A 17104-nucleotide genomic window follows, 5' to 3' on the forward strand; every position below is an offset into this window, starting at 1 on the left:
AGTGGAGCTACGTTTATTTTTACAGTTTGTTTATCTTCATTTTACACATGTAGTGTCACATATGATAATTGCAACAATTTCGTGCATGTCTCTTCAAATAAGTTACCGGAAGGCCGAGCAACGTTCTCGACTACCGCCGATATTCAGTGTGTTACAAAAGGGTACGGCCAAACTTTCAGGAAACATTCCTCACACACAAATAAAGAAAAGATGTTATGTGAATATGTGTCCGGAAACGCTTACTTTCCATGTTAGAGCTAATTTTATTACTTCTCTTCAAATCACATTAATCATGGAATGGAAACACACAGCAACAGAACGTACCAGCGTGACTTCAAACACTTTGTTACAGGAAATGTTCAAAATGTCCTCCGTTATCGAGGATACATGCATCCACCCTCCGTCGCATGGAATCCCTGATGCGCTGATGCAGCCCTGAAGAATGGCGTATTGTATCACAGCCGTCCACAATACGAGCACGAAGAGTCTCTACATTTGGTACCGGGGTTGCGTAGACAAGAGCTTTCAAATGCCCCCATAAATGAAAGTCAAGAGGGTTGAGGTCAGGAGAGCGTGGAGGCCATGGAATTGGTCCGCCTCTACCAATCCATCGGTCATCGAATCTGTTGTTGAGAAGCGTACGAACACTTCGACTGAAATGTGCAGGAGCTCCATCGCGCATGAACCACATGTTGTGTCGTACCTGTAAAGGCACATGTTCTAGCAGCACAGGTGGGGTATCCCGTATGAAATCATGATAACGTGCTCCATTGAGCGTAGGTGGAAGAACATGGGGCCCAATCAAGACATCACCAACAATGCCTGCCCAAACGTTCACAGAAAATCTGTGTTAATGACGTGATTGCACAATTGCGTGCGGATTCTCGTCAGCCCACACATGTTGATTGTGAAAATTTACAATTTGATCACGTTGGAATGAAGCCTCATCCGTAAAGAGAACATTTGCACTGAAATGAGGATTGACACATTGTTGGATGAACCATTCGCAGAAGTCTACCCGTGTAGGCCAATCAGCTGCTGATAGTGCCTGCACACGCTGTACATGGTACGGAAACAACTGGTTCTCCCGTAGCACTCTCCATACAGTAACGTGGTCAACGTTACCTTGTACAGCAGCAACTTCTCTGACGCTGACATTAGGGTTATCGTCAACTGCACGAAGAATTGCTTCGTCCATTGCAAGTGTCCTCGTCGTTCTAGGTCTTCCCCAGTCGCGAGTCATAGTCTGGAATGTTCCGTGCTCCCTAAGACGCCGATCAATTGCTTCGAACGTCTTCCTGTCGGGACACCTTCGTTCTGGAAATCTGTCTCGATACAAACGTACCGCGCCACGGCTATTGCCCCGTGCTAATCCATACATCAAATGGGCATCTGCCAACTCCGCATTTGTAAACATTGCACGGACTGCAAAACCACGTTCGTGATGAACACTAACCTGTTTATGCTACTTACTGATGTGCTTGATGCTAGTACTGCAGAGCAATGAGTCGCATGTCAACACAAGCACCGAAGTCAACATTACCTTCCTTCAATTGGGCCAACTGGCGGTAAATCGAGGAAGTACAGTACATGCTGACGAAACTAAAATGAGATCTAACATGGAAATTAAGCGTTTCCGGACACATGTCCGCCTAACATCTTTTCTTTATTTGTGTGTGAGGAATGTTTCCTGAAAGTTTGGCCGTACCTTTTTGTAACACCCTGTTTAGACAGAGGAACACTTCATCGCCTACCGCTGTTGCTGAGCGGTTCTAGGCGCATCAGTCGGGAACCGCGCTGCTGCTACGGTCGCAGGTTCGAATCCTGCCTCGGGCGTGGATATGTGTGTTGTCCTTAGGTTAGTTAGGTTTAAGTAGTTCTGAAAGTCTGGGGGACTGATGACCTCAGATGTTAAGTCCCATAATGCTCAGAGCCATTTGAACCATTTTTTTTAACACTTCATCATTTTCAAGGCACAATGGAATGGTTAGTTAAGCTACTTAAGCTCTCGCTGGGTGCGATTTCTCTAACCAGGAACCTAAAGACGGCATATGTGGAAAGACAACACACCATAAACAACTGGCGCCTCCGCATAACCGAAGACGACTAACGCCAAACGTTGATCAATATGTACAACCAAACACGGTGAACTTCAGACGTTAACGGTAGTGAAAACTAACTTTTGAAGTTAGTCACTGCTGATCGCGCATTGGCTCTAGTTGTTCACTCTGTGTGTCGTCTTTCTGCATACTCTGTCTTGAGGTTCCTGGCTGGTGAAGCCCCACCCACCGTCGATTTAAATCGCCCGGCCCAGCTATCATTCGTTGTATTTGAGCCTTGAAAATGAAGGGGTATTCACCTGCAGATTATCGGCGGTTGTCGAGGACATATTTCGCCTGCATTCGTCCGCCGGCAGAAGTAACGAATTTATCACAGTTGCTTCTAGTCAATCCCTGTACTCACTCCTGCTTATTAGTGGGCAGTGTCACACTCTCGGTGTCACAAACACCTCTCCCGCTGCAGTATCCTGAACTCGAATAAAATGAAAATTAAAACATGAATAGCTGTCTTTTCTGCATTTAATTTATTTTCGCAACCAGTTTCGGTGTTCCATTACATCATTTTCAGGCCCCTGTGTAAACACAACAATGACAACATAGACAAGCTAACAAACTTACTAGTAAATGGTCGGTATTTAACTAGACAGTTCCATAACACCCATGGCAATGTAGTAAATATTTTCCTACAGCCAAACCGTGCAGGATGTCGCATCAATGTTAGAGAATAATTCAAAAGTAAAAAGAGAACAGTCATAAAATTTTTACAAATACTAACTGGGAAACACCTATACTCATCCTTATAAATTAAGGATAATGCCGATACATGGTTCAATAACGCTCTGGTGCGCGGTTTGCCGGTTTCAATCACCTCGGGGTACGACCATGCGGTGCATTTGACCTGTGGTCGTCGCACGGTGGCGCTGACTAAGTGTGCAGAAGTTTCCAGATGTGCTAATGGCGACTGTATGTTCAAAATGACTCAAAGAACATATATTGATTACATTATGAGGGGTAGAATGCTAGGGTGACTGGAGGCTGGTCAAACACAGCAGGTCGTAGCACGGGCCCTCCGTGTGCCACAAAGTGTCTTCTCAAGATTCCAGCAGATAGGAAACGTGCTCAGGCGCTACAGTACGGGACGTCCACAGTGTGCAACACCACAAGAAGACCGATATCTCACCATCAGTGGCAGCAGACGGCCACGGAGTACTGCAGGCAGCCTTGCTCGGGTCCTTACTGCAGCCACTGGAACAGTTGTCTCCAGATACACAGTCTACTGACGACTGACCAGACATGGTTTATTCGCCCGGAGACCTGCAATGTGCCTTCCACTGATTCCTGGTCACAGGAGAGCCCATAAAGCCTGGAGTCAAGAACACAGTACATGGTCATTGGAACAGTGATCCTAGGTTATGTTCATGGACGAGTCTAGGTGTAGTCTGAACACTGTTTCTGGCCGGGTTTACTTCTGGCGTGAACCAGGAACCACATACCAATCACTTAATGTCCTTGAAAGGGACCTGTATGGAGGTCGTGGTTTGATGGTGTTGGGTGGGACCCTGATGGATGATAACGCGCGGCCCCACCGAGCTGCCATCATGGAGGAGTACCTTGAAACAGAAGATATCAGGCGAATGGAGTGGCCTGCCTGTTCTCCAGACCTAAACCCCATCGAGCACGTCTGCGATGCTCTCGGTCGACGTATCGCTGCACGTCTTCAAACCTCTACGACACTTCAGGAGCTCCGACAGGCACTGGAGCAAAAATGGGAGGCTATACCTCAGCAGCTGCTCGACCACCTGATCCAGAGTATGCCAACCCGTTGTACGGGCTGTGTACGTGTGCATGGTGATCATATCCCAAATTGATGTCGGGGTACATGCACAGGAAAACAGTGGCGTTTAGTAGCACATGTGTTTCGGGACGGTTTTCTCAACTTATCACCAACACCGTGGACTTACAGATCGATGTAGCGTGTGTCTCCTATGTGCCTGTGCTATTGGCGCCAGTTTTGTGTAGTGCCACGTCGTGTGGCACCACATTCTGCAATTATCCTTGATTTATGAGCAGGAGTGTGTAAGAGGTCCATGACTAAGGAATTTGTTGCTAGCACACTCGAGCAGATGTAATTTCGATGGATTGCTCACGCACTGCCTGCGATATGTAAGCTATAAGAGAATCTCAGAGCAGAGAGCAATGTTGTCAGCAGTAGGACCTGTGTAGCAATAGTAGTAAGTAGTAGCTAGCAGTCGTGTGTATCAAGTTGGCTGGGCCGGTCGTGGGAGTGATGGCGGTGTCTGAACGACGTAGTATAAGGTAAAAGCAGCCTCGCGCATATGTACTATTGTTATATCAAATGCCATGTAAATGTTTTTAGAAAAGTCTCTTAATAATAATCTTTCTTAAAAAAAATTAACTTTTGACACTCATTCATCTCAATTTAAAGAATTTACTAATTTGTCCAATCCATGGTCATCCCGATTAGTGTAAAGAAAAATCAGTTGTTTCTTTTTATACACGACAAACCTATCGGCCAGCATTGCACTGGGCTGTGCCAGAAAAATTTCATATTGGAGCAGATGTATATATGTGTTATCCGGCGACTTCGTTGAGGTAAGAATTTTCAATTTATTCAGTATGACCTTTCAGGGCCATGGCGCAGAACTGGGCTGTTCCAGGTAGGCTACGGAATTTATCTGTTGGTAGGTTATACAGGGTTATTACAAATGATTGAAGCGATTTCGCAGCTCTACAATAACTTTATTATTTGAGATATTTTCACAATGCTTTGCACACACATACAAAAACTCAAACAGTTTCTATAGGCATTCACAAATGTTCGATGTGTGCCCCTTTAGTGATTCGGCAGACATCAAGCCGATAATCAAGTTCCTCTCACACTCGGCGCAGCATGTCCCCATCAATGAGTTCGAAAGCATTGTTGATGCGAGCTCGCAGTTCTGGCACGTTTCTTGGTAGAAGAGGTTTAAACACTGAATCTTTCACATCACTATGCGTGAAACTTACCCGCACGCGTTCAACCGTTTCTTCGCTCACTCCAGCCCGACCCGTTGATTTCCCCTTACAGAGGCATCCAGAAGCTTTAAACTGCGCATACCATCGCCGAATGGAGTTATCAGTTGGTGGATCTTTGTTGAACTTCGTCCTGAAGTGTCGTTGCACTGTTATGACTGACTGATGTGAGTGCATTTCAAGCACGACATACGCTTTCTCGGCTCCTGTCGCCATTTTGTCTCACTGCGCTCTCGAGCGCTCTGGCGGCAGAAACCTGAAGTGCGGCTTCAGCCGAACAAAACTTTATGAGTTTTTCTACGTATCTGTAGTGTGTCGTGACCATACGTCAATGAATGGAGCTACAGTGAATTTATGAAATCGCTTCAATCATTTGTAATAGCCCTGTACTAAATGTGAATGCAGTACATATTTTTTATCTGTTGGGAGGTTACAAGTGTATGTACCGTACACTGAGGTGACGAAAGTCATGGAACCGTGGAACAGCGATATGCACACACAAATGGCGGTAGTATCGTCTATACAAGATATAAAAGGGCAGTGCATTGGCGGAGCTGTTATTCGTTCTTAGGTGACTCATGTGAGAAGGTTTCCGGAGTGGTTATGGCCGCACGACGGGGATTAATAGACTCTGAGCGCGCAATGGCGGTTGGAGCAAGACTCGTGGGTCATTCCATTCCGGAAATTGTTAGGGGATTCAGTATTCCACAGTCGTCCCCTTAGAACAAATTATACAAGACTGTGCTTAAACTGACACACAATGTTTTTAGCGCAACGCAATCTGACTATCAAAAATCCCTACAAAAGAATGGCCCTGACTAACATTAAACTATACCTTTCAGAAATCACTTACCTAACAAAAATCTTCATTACTCGAACTACTGCAATACAGCGAGCGCCACTATTGCCAGCTAAATAAAAGATTCAAACTACAGAAGGCACTAACAACTACAAGAAAAAATCAGAAGATTCCAGGTTCGTATCCTCGGCTAAGGGTCGACATATGAAACGTCCCCTTAGAACAATATATACACGACTGTGCTTAACCTGACACACAATATTATTTAGCGCAACGCAATCTGACTTTCAAAAATCACTATAAAAGAATGGCCCTGACTAACATTAACCTATACCTTTCACAAATCTCTTACCTCACAAAAATCTTCGTTACTGGAACTACTGCAATACAGCGAGCGCCACTAATGCCAGCTAAATTAAAGATTCAAACTACTGAAGGCACTAACTACTGATAGGCATAGTTAGCAAATGAAAGATTTTTGTAGAGAACAAACAATGTATTTACCTTAATAGTGTTGAAAAAGCATAATATACATAGTAGTTCATAATATCCATTCTGTACTCAAAAATCCGCCATCTCATTTCCCACATCCACCACTGCTGGCGGCTCACCTCCAACTGTGCAACGCTACGCGCTGTTCACATCCAGCTGCCGCTGCCCAACGCTACAATGGCAGACAACAATGCAAACTAGCCACAGGCTGCACACAGCACAGCCAGTGATTTTCATATAGAGCGGTACGTAACGTTGCCAATAACAATACATAAACAGCCTACTTACATAAAGAAAACATAAGCAGCCTACTTACAAAGTGTGTGCCAGGAATACAAGTTTCAGGCGCCACCTGTCACCATGGACAACGCAGTGGCTGACGGTCTTCTCTTAACGACCGAGAGCAGCGGAGGGCCCATACAGTTGTCACTGCTAAAGACAAGCAGTACTGCATGCATCAATGTTTAACGCACGACGAACATATCTGTCAGGACAGTGCGGTGAAATTTGACAGCAGACGACTGGCGCGAGTGCCTATGCTAACAGCACATCACCTGCAACACGGGATAAGTTCCTTGCTGTTCCTGCTGGAATACTTCTTCTGTCGACGGGTGTTTTCGGCACTGTGTCAGTTGAGGCATTGCTCTAATACTTGGAATATGTACATTCTGTCTCCAAATGCGGAAAGAAGCAGCGATGAATTGGCTGAAGAACGAACTGTATCATGAAGTGCTGACTTTAATAGGCATACAGGCCACCAGCAAGCACCAAACTTACAGTCAGATCCTCCACCAGTGCCAAAAACGGTGGGATGATGCCCAAACAGCGAGCAGCACCTACTGCTTTCTGGCAAATATGAAACAGAGGCTGGGGATGAGACACCTCAATCCTTCAAGAGGCCCGACCACTTTTTGACTGTTCATGGGTCCTACACTTCCTACTGGCATCGAATTAGTAGAAGACGAACCTCTGGGTGGGCGTCTGATGAAACAGGCACGCAAGAGCTTAGTATATGGGGATCTCCGTTATATGCTGTTGTTGTTGTTGCTCATCGGCAGCAACTGAAGTTGCACAGAAGACTCAAAAGTGTGGGGAGATACTGCCTTGCGAGGCTGAATGGCATGTACTGGACAACTCTGGCGACGCTATTTCATAAAGGCTCAACGCAACGCGTTATTTTATGAGTAAACTCCCGCCTGCTGCACTACGAGAGGTTCCGACAGAAAATCGAGAAGCAAAGCAGCGAAGGCAGCTGAGGTCGGCAGCTGCAGCAGCAGAACAGCCAACACCGCATGCACAGCCGTCGATAACACCATAGAGAAACGCTGCCACGGGCCGTGTCTCTGGCGAGGCAGGTGTCAGAGTGTGGCTGTGCTTAAGTCTCTGCCACACAGGACGATCTCTGCCCGCCGTGATCCAGCGATACGTTTGTATGACGCAACACTACATTAGCCCCGTCACACACGAAGCGATGTGTCGCAGCGAAATATTTTTGACCGCGGCGGCAGGTGACACGTTTGTACAAAATCACAATAGCATCGCACCATCCAGGCGATCTACATTAGTTTCTCTAGAGTTTATAACGTTTATGTCTGACGTGAGGTGTGATGTTTATGTCTAACAAAGAACAGTTATCTTGTAAGTAGGCTGTTTATGTTTTCTTATTGGCAACGTTACGTAGCGCTCTGTATGAAAATCACTGGCTGTGCTGTGTGCAGTCTGTGGCTAGTTTGCATTGTTGTCTGCCGTTGTAGTGTTGGGCAGTTGGATGTGAACAGCGCGTAGCGTTGCGCAGTTGGAGGTGAGCCGCCAGCAGTGGTGGATGTGGGGAGAGAGATGGCGGAGTTGTGAAATTTGTAAGACTGGTTGGCATGAACTGTTATATATATTATGATCATTAAGGTAAATACGTTGTTTGTTCTCTATTAAAATCTTTAATTTGCTAACTATGCCTATCAGTAGTTAGTGCCTTCAGTAGTTTGAATCTTTTATTTAGCTGGCAGTAGTGGCGCTCGCGGTATTGCAGTAGTTCGAGTAATGAAGATTTTTGTGAGGTAAGTGATTTGTGAAAGGTATTGGTTAATGTTAGTCAGGGCCATTCTTTTGTAGGGATTTTTGAAAGTAAGATTGCGTTGCGCTAAAAATATTGTGTGTCAGTTTAAGCACAGTCTTGTATAATTTTTTCTAAGGGGACGTTTCAATATTAAGTGGTGTGCTGACTGCGTAGCTAATTACGTGTAGAATTTTGGAACACATATTATGTTCGAGTATAATGACTTCTCTGGAGACTAGAAATGTAATCTGTAGGAATCAGCATGGTTTTCGAAATAGACGATCGTGTGAAACCCAGCTCGCGCTATACGTCCACGAGACTCAGAGGGCCATAGCCACGGGTTCGCAGGCAGATGCCGTGTTTCTTGACTTCCGCAAGGCGTTTGATACGGTTCCCCACAGTCGTTTGATGAACGAAGTATCAGCTTATGGACTCTCAGACCAATTGTGTGACTGGTTTGAAGAGTTCCTAGACAACAGAACGCAGCATGTCGTTCTCAATGGAGAGAAGTCTTCCGAAGTAAGACTGATTTCAGGTGTGCCGCAGGGGAGTGTCATAGGACCGTTGCTATTCACAATATACATAAATGACCTGGTGGATAACATCGGACGTTCACTGAGGCTTTTTGCGGATGATGCTGTAGTATATCGAGAGGTTGTAACAATGGGAAATTGTACTGAAATGCTGTAGGATCTGCAACGAATTGACGCATGGTGCAGGGAATGGCAATTGAGTCTCAATGTAGACAACTGTAGTGTGTTGCGAATACACAGAAAGAAAGATCCTTTATCATTTAGCTACAATATAGCAGGTCAGCAACTGGAAGCAGTTAATTTCATAAATTATCTGGGAGTACGCGTTAGGAGTGATTTAAAATGGAATGATAATATAAAATTAATCGTCGGTAAAGCAGATGCCAGACTGAGATTCATTGGAAGAATCCTAAGGAAATGCAATCCGAAAACAGAGGAAGTAGGTTACAGTACGCTTGTTCTCCCACTGTTTGAGTACTGCTCAACAGTGTGGGATCCGTACCAGATAGGGTTGATGGAAGAGATAGAGAAGACCCAACGGAAAGCAGCGCGCTTCGTTACTGGATCATTTAGTAATCGCGAAAGCGTTACGAAGATGATAGATAAACTCCAGTGGAAGACTCTACAAGAGAGACGCTCATTTGCTCGGTACGGGCTTTTGTCAAAGTTTCGAGAACATACCTTCACCGAGGAGTCAAGCAGTATTATTGCCCCCTCCTACGTATATCTCGCGAAGAGACCATGAGGATAAAATCAGAGAGATTAGAGCCCACACAGAGGCATACCGACAATCCTTCTTTACAGGAACAATACGAGACTAGAATGGAAGGGAGAACCGATAGAGGTACTCAAGGTACCCTCCGCCACACACCGTCAGGTGGCATGTGGAATATGGATGTACATGTAGATATCTGTATATTTACTTGACCTGTTTTAAACAATCTGTCTAGCAGCAAGAAAGCAATACCAGTAATTCCGAACTGATTAAAACTTAGTCACTGTGCGATAAACTGTCTGAAATAAATTTCTTAGCCCGTATTGGTGTTGCCTTGGATAACGCGTTTTCTGTTCACAGCACTACTAAACTAATTACAGTTGCGAAAGCCAAAATGGAAGATATTTGACTGCGACGCATTTAGAATTTGTTTAAATAAAAACGACTTGGAATCGGGAGGCGGAAAATGACTGAGGATAATGACTATAATATCTTAGTTGACAATCATACTGTGTTGTGAAACTCACCTGCAATTGTTAAGCCATAAGATAAAAATTACATTTACGCAAACAAATTATCTTTACAAAATGATTCAAATGGCTCTGGGCACTATGGGACTTAACAGCTGAGGTCATCAACCCCTAGAACTACTTAAACCTAACTAATCTAAGGAAATCACACACTTCCATGCCCGAGGCAGGATTCGAACCTGCGACCGTAGCGGTCGAGCGGTTCCAGACTGTAGCGCCTAGAACCGCTCGGCCACCCCGGCCGGCTATCTTTACAAAAAATACAATAAAAATCTTGGGGTTACATACAAAGGTGGTCTCATTCAAATTCGTTCTACAGCAAAAGCGCATAAATACTGATTACCTTATTGTAGATCGGTGTAATAATAGTAGAAAGATTCTTCGTCAATATTTCATAATAATATTTGTAGCATTTTCTCAATTAATTTTACTTCAGATCTTATTTGTTCCATAAATCATTAATACCCAGCACTGAAGTTATTACAGTGGATATTTAATAACAAGCGACTGCCCACTCCGGAGTATCGCAACAGACACAGCCTCTGGCGCGCTGCCCCTGCTTCCCCTGAGCAGGCAATGCCCACTACAGCGCGACCTAACATTAGTTCTTTCTTACACACTGTGTGTATTGTGTATTGAACCGGGGACCTAGGGACGACGGAGAGGCTTCGTCCTGCTGTAGCCCTCAGTGGTTCACTACCCCACAACAGTCCACCCAACCCACCGCCGCCCCACACCGAACTCAGGATTATTGCACCGTTCGGCCCCCAGTGGACCCCTGGGAACGTCTCATACCAGACGAGTGTAACTGAAATGTTTGCGTGTTAGACTAATTATGGTGTCCGCATACGTGGAGACAGTGTTTGCACAGCAATCGCCGACATAGTGTAACTGAAGCGTGTAACGGAACATATTAAATGCTTTACTATACGGAAGTATGCGATACCCTCCAAATTCAACCAGTTTAACGAGTATTTATGATTATAGAAAAGTTATTGTGTATGTTAACAATGATTGCATAACATGTCTGCATAAACAGTCAACCCATTAAATTATACTGAGTAACTGACCCACACAAAAGTTTATATCACTTGATCACTGATACAGCAAATGTCATCATGTAAAAACACTAAGTTCATCTTAAATAATTAATATGAAGTACGAAAAATAGTGGCCAACGTAGGTATTTTGGATCTCCTTAAATAAAAATCACCCAGTGAAACCTGTTTGTTCACTAGGAGCGTTTTCACTCAGTATTCAAGTAATCAATCCTATTTTAGACGAAAACCAATGTAATTCTTAATAATTCATGTTATTTACTTATTTATGCAAATTAGAGAAGTCAATTGACAAACTTCTAAAAAACGGCCTTTTTGTAACCAAGAGTTATTCTGTCAAGTCAACAAATCTGTCTGTCATTTTAATAACATGTTAAATTATGTCACTCGATGCTAATTAATAACTTTTCTGCACAAATTATGATAACAGATGTACATGTGACTTGTAAACTATATCTCTTTTTAGTAGTTCTTTGACAATGTTATAAATACGAGCATCAAGAAGGGTCGGGAGGCAGTCGGAATGTCACTTTGGTAAAGTGTGTTTGTGTGTTATTGTTTGAGGTGGATAAACAATGCAAAGAACATGTAACGGAAGTACTACTTTGTGTTGAGTCATAGTCTTTGGTGGACAGTGGAATTAAGATGGCCACCAGAGTAATAAATATTTTATGTTTACATATTTGTTGGTTTCGCTCGTTCTTTATCATCAAAAGCACATAAAAAACACGGGACCTCATGTTTTTAACCCTAGACAACCAGATGTAGAGCCAGCATCAGCATCGAGAGACAGCAGCGATCCAGCAAGTAGCAGCGATTACTACAACACAATGCATTTTAATGGCGCCAACCTAACATCGAGTGCTAACAAGCTCCGTAAATGGGAGTGAAATAGTGCGATTATAGCAATTAGCAATATCTACGAGCAGGCGACCATTACAAGCGGAATAAGGGGAACCAGCCCGTATTCGCTGAGGCAGATGGAAAACCGCCTAAAAACCATCCGCAGGCTGGCTGGCACAACTGACCTCGACACTAATCCGCCGGGCGCATTCGTGCCGGGGATTGGCACGCCTTCCCGCTCGGGAAGCAGTGCGTTAGACCGCACGGCTAGCCGGGCGGGCTTTGTTACACATACTCTGCCTCAGCGATAGCTACCTCGCTGCTTTCTTTCACGCGTACATCTTTGTAACCGATATATCGCTTATGCTCTTGTTTCAAGTTATTTTCAAGATGGGGGACGAAACGGAACGGTTGATAGAAAACGTGAGAAAGTACACGTATTTGTATGAGACTTCACACCAGTTCTACAGAAATGTGGTGAAAAGAGAAACATGAGCCATGATTGCAGAAGAATACTAGTAAGTATTATTTCAGAAAATAATTTTACTGTGTAGTTATTACTGATTATTAGGTACCCCATACAAGTATTACAAACAACGTCTATTGAAGTTATGTTCTACTGACGAAATAATCAGCAAAAGTTTCGCGACTTAAATCATGTTATTAAATCAAAGCTATGAAAACTGATTTTTGACAATTTGGTTAGAAATAAAGAAAAATGTGTCAAGGGATGAAAGTTTCTATGGAAATATCACCACTTAACTGAACAGGCAGGATTAATAAAAACCTCGATAGATTGTAAAATCTGTCTATTAATCTCCATCCATAGATTTTTTTAAATTTCATTATTACCATACTACATTGTGAGTTTTTAATGAGCCATGCAACTGTTAAATAATAGTAATAATCATGTAACTTACAGACAGATTTGTTTGGTGATGAAGCCAAACCAAAGTGGAAAAATTTACGGGGCACTTATTTGATACACAAGAAAAGCTTAAAAAGTGTAAAGAATAGGCCAAAAAGTATCGCAAGTGGCCGTGGAGTGAACGCACGCAATTTTTGAATGATATGCTTCGATCCCATTCTACGATCAGCTGTATACCAAAAGTCGACGTCGAAGATTTCAGATCACCTGATAACGAATTTCCTGAACTTGAAAGTGAAAATAAGCTATGTGAAACGCAAGTAACTCCAGACTCTCCATGAATGCCACCCTCGTCTCACAGGAAAAGCGAAAGCTGGATCTACAGCCCTAGATGATCCATCCCAAAACACTGCAGTTGACAAAGCCATTGCTTATTTTCAAAGCAAGCCTTCTGAGCCTGAGTTTGATGTCATAGATTACTTGTTTTTTCAGTTATGCTGTTAACTTCACAAAATTCCATCCAATAACACAAGCAGTGCTGAAGATAGAGTTAGCTACATTCTTCGCAAGAACAGAAATGAGAGAGCTCTGTACACCAGTTCACTCACCTGGAGTATCCACAGTCCACTCTCCATTGCAGTCTGATAACTCTTCCTATTCCTCAAGAAATAATAACACGGCATTTGGCTCAGTAGAAACGTCCCCAGTTTATCACAGTTAAATACCATTGGCTCGTCAACCAACGACTCGTCTGAAAATGGACTTCACTTCTGTAGCAATTACAGGTCCCATTCTCAGTCACCAGGTAATAATATTTGTAAAGAATAATTAATGTTTGTAATGTGTATTATTTATTATTATGTTTGTAATATTACCTGACGTATTGAAATAGGTTACGGTTCATAGAACATAGGTGCGAGCATATTTTTGATGAATTTACGTCAAAGAAACAGCTAAGTATTCCCTAGTTTCAATAGGTCTTCTACAGTTCGTGGTGATCTTCTCAATGTTCTGCAGCGGTAGGTCATGCAGTTCCTCGATAATTTGTCTTGAGATACGGAAATATACAGAAAAAATGCCTTCATGTGACTGCAGTTCCCTACGGAGATGGTGGTGTTCATCAAGTTGTTCTCCTTCTTCATTAACAGGGCGCATCCAATAACGTCTTTTCCTTCTAATGTAGTGCTAAAAGAAGCAAGAGTTGCTCCTCATCGGAATAATTCATTTTCCAAGAAAAACCTGAAACACACTTTAAGCAGTGCAAAACACAATTGTGAACTTGTTCTGCTGACAACTACGATAACAATGGATCGCTCACACAGATATCGCTGTGTATGTGACCCAGCCATATCGCCGACCGCTGAGAAGATCGCATGACCGCTGTGTGGCAAAGCAGCAACGTCGCTCTCCCGGAACAGGAGAATCGTCGCCTGAAACCAGGGAGCCAACAAACAATGGAAGAGGGAAGAGGCAGACGCAACAACAACGCCCTGCATAGCGCCCAAGGAACAGGCACAGCGCGCGTACAGGCCAGGCAGTGTTGTGGAATGTGACAGACAACAACTGATTTTCAAAAATGGTTCAAATGGTTCTGAGCACTATGGGACTTAACATCTGAGGTCATCAGTCCCATAGAACTCAGAACTAATTAAACCTAACTAACCTAAGGACACCACACACATCCATGCCCGAGGCAGGATTCGAACCTGCGACCGTAGCAGCAGCGCGGTTCCGAACTGAAGCGCCTAGAACCGCTCGGCCACCCCAGCCGGCCAACAACTGATTTTATTACAGTAGCAGCACACGTAGTTAGATTTTGCTGTAGGTATTTTTATTTATAGTAGAAATACTTTTTCGCTAATTATTATTGTTATTACTATTATTATTATTGTTATTATTATTATTATTATTATTAGTAGTAGTAGTAGCAGTAGAAGTAGTTGTGGTGATGAGAGGTAGAATTGTGTAGCAGGTAATAATGTAAAGTGTATAATTTGTGTAAGCATCAATACAGGCTGTATTTAAATTATAGGTAACAGGCTGCAGTGGAATAAATAAATAAACACTCCGTCTTCAGGCCAAAAGTGGCCCATCGGGACTATCCGACCGCCGTGTCATCCTCAGATGCAGTTGTGGATAGGAGGGGCACACCGCTCTCCCGGTCGTTATGATAGTTTTCGTTGACCGGAGCCGCTACTATTCGGTCGAGAAGCTCCTCAATTGGCACCACGAGGCTGAGTGCACTCCGAAAAATGGCAACAGCGCATGGCGGCCCGGACGGTCACCCACCCAAGTGCCGGCCACGCCCGACAGCGCTTCATTTCGGTGATCTGACGGGAACCGGTGTATGCACTGCGGCAAGGCCGTTGCCAAATAAATAAATGTTCATGGAGAGCAGGGAATGAGACAGTGACTTGGATGGTGCAAGTGTCTTGCATATTGCACTTCTCATGGGCCAGTGCGGGTTGTTTGTAAGCCTGCCCATATTACAGCCTACTGTGTGCTTTCCGGAAATAGAACAGGTACTAGTGCTGTGTCTAGGGGATAGTTAAAATAATGTGAACAGTGGGAGTAATGGGGTGGTTGTGTCTGACGGTCAACAACGCAGGTAAGGCACGTGTCGCGCTGGACTGTGCGTACCCAGAACGAACTAGGCATCAGTGCAGGTTGTTTACGAGTAGTGCATACCTCGTATTTGCATTCAGACGCCGAGGTCGACGTGTAATTAAAGACCTAACAGAGTTCCAAAGTGGGCACATTGTGGGGGCCCGATTAGCTGGAGCATCAGTAACCAAGACATGAATGTTTCAACAAAAATGGCTCTGAGCACTATGGGACTTAACTTCTGAGGTCATCAGTCCCCTAGAACTTAGAACTAATTAAACCTAACTAACCTAAGAACATCACACACACCCATGCCCGAGGCAGGATTCGAACCTGCGACCGTAGCGGTCGCGCGGTTCCAGACTGTAGCGCCTAGAACCGCTCGGCCACCCCGGCTGGCAATGTTTCAACAGCAACTGTTTCAACAGTCATGAGAGCCTACACAAAACGTGGAAAGACATCATCGTGTAAACGTAATAGTGGGCGCAAATCAAAACTAAATGACAGAGATCGTCGTAAGCCAACACGAATTGTGGCAAAACAACAGAACTACGACCGCTAAAATGACTGCAGAGCTCAATAGCCCATCTTCGAAACTCTGTATCTAACGACACTGTCCGCCGAGAACTCCATAAAGTCAATATTCATGGACGAGTTTGCTATACCGAAACCATTAGCGACGACAACCAACGCAAAGAAGCGTAAAACAAGGCGTCAGGAGCATAAATCCTGGACTACTAATCAGTCATATGGTCCGACGAGCCAACGTTTTCTTTATTTCCAACATCGGACCGGGTTTACGTCTGGAGAACGCCGAAACAGGCCTGCAATCCTGATTGCTTGATCCAACGGTTAAGCATGGAGGTGGAAGTGTGATGGTGTGGGCAGCCAGGCCATGGTATTCTGCTGGCCGTGCTACAGCCGATGATTATGCGAACATTTTAGGTGATCAGGTGCACCTCACGATTCAAATGTTGTTCCCCAACAATGATCCCATATTTCCGGACGATAATACACCCATTCACACTTCCACGACAGTACCATCGTAGTATGAGCAGCATCATCTGAACTGCGTCTTTCCTGGCCAGCACAGTACCCGGACTTGAACATTATCGAACCCTTGTGGGCAGTTTTGAAGCACAGACTCAGGAGCAGATTTACGCCTCCCTCGTCACTACAGGAGTTAGAAGAGGTTCTGATTAAAGAGTGGCATAACACTCCAGTGGAGACTATATATTCATTATATGCCAGTATTCCAAGAAGAATCGCAGCCGTATTACGGGCAAATGGGGGTCCAACCCCTTATTAATAAACCATTCCCAAGGAAGTAAAGATGTTCACATTATTTTTCCTATCTCCCGTAAGTACATGGGAGCGGGTTTTGTACAAAGTTGTCTACGTTCTTACACTGTCTTTAACTGTTTTTGTGTGTGGCTGGTTACAGCTGGTTATGAGTGTTCTGGCTAACATTATTTCGTGATTTAATAATGTATTTACATAAGACGGGTAAATGTTT

General features: G+C 44.1%; 1 pseudogene; it reads right to left on the reverse strand.

The window, feature by feature from the left end:
* Positions 1 to 15237: 15237 nt before the first annotated feature.
* Positions 15238 to 15355, reverse strand: LOC126177618 (5S ribosomal RNA; annotated as a pseudogene).
* Positions 15356 to 17104: the final 1749 nt, after the last annotated feature.

The sequence above is a fragment of the Schistocerca cancellata genome, chromosome 3 (genome assembly GCF_023864275.1).
Source record: "Schistocerca cancellata isolate TAMUIC-IGC-003103 chromosome 3, iqSchCanc2.1, whole genome shotgun sequence".
Taxonomy (NCBI): Eukaryota; Metazoa; Arthropoda; class Insecta; order Orthoptera; family Acrididae; genus Schistocerca; species Schistocerca cancellata.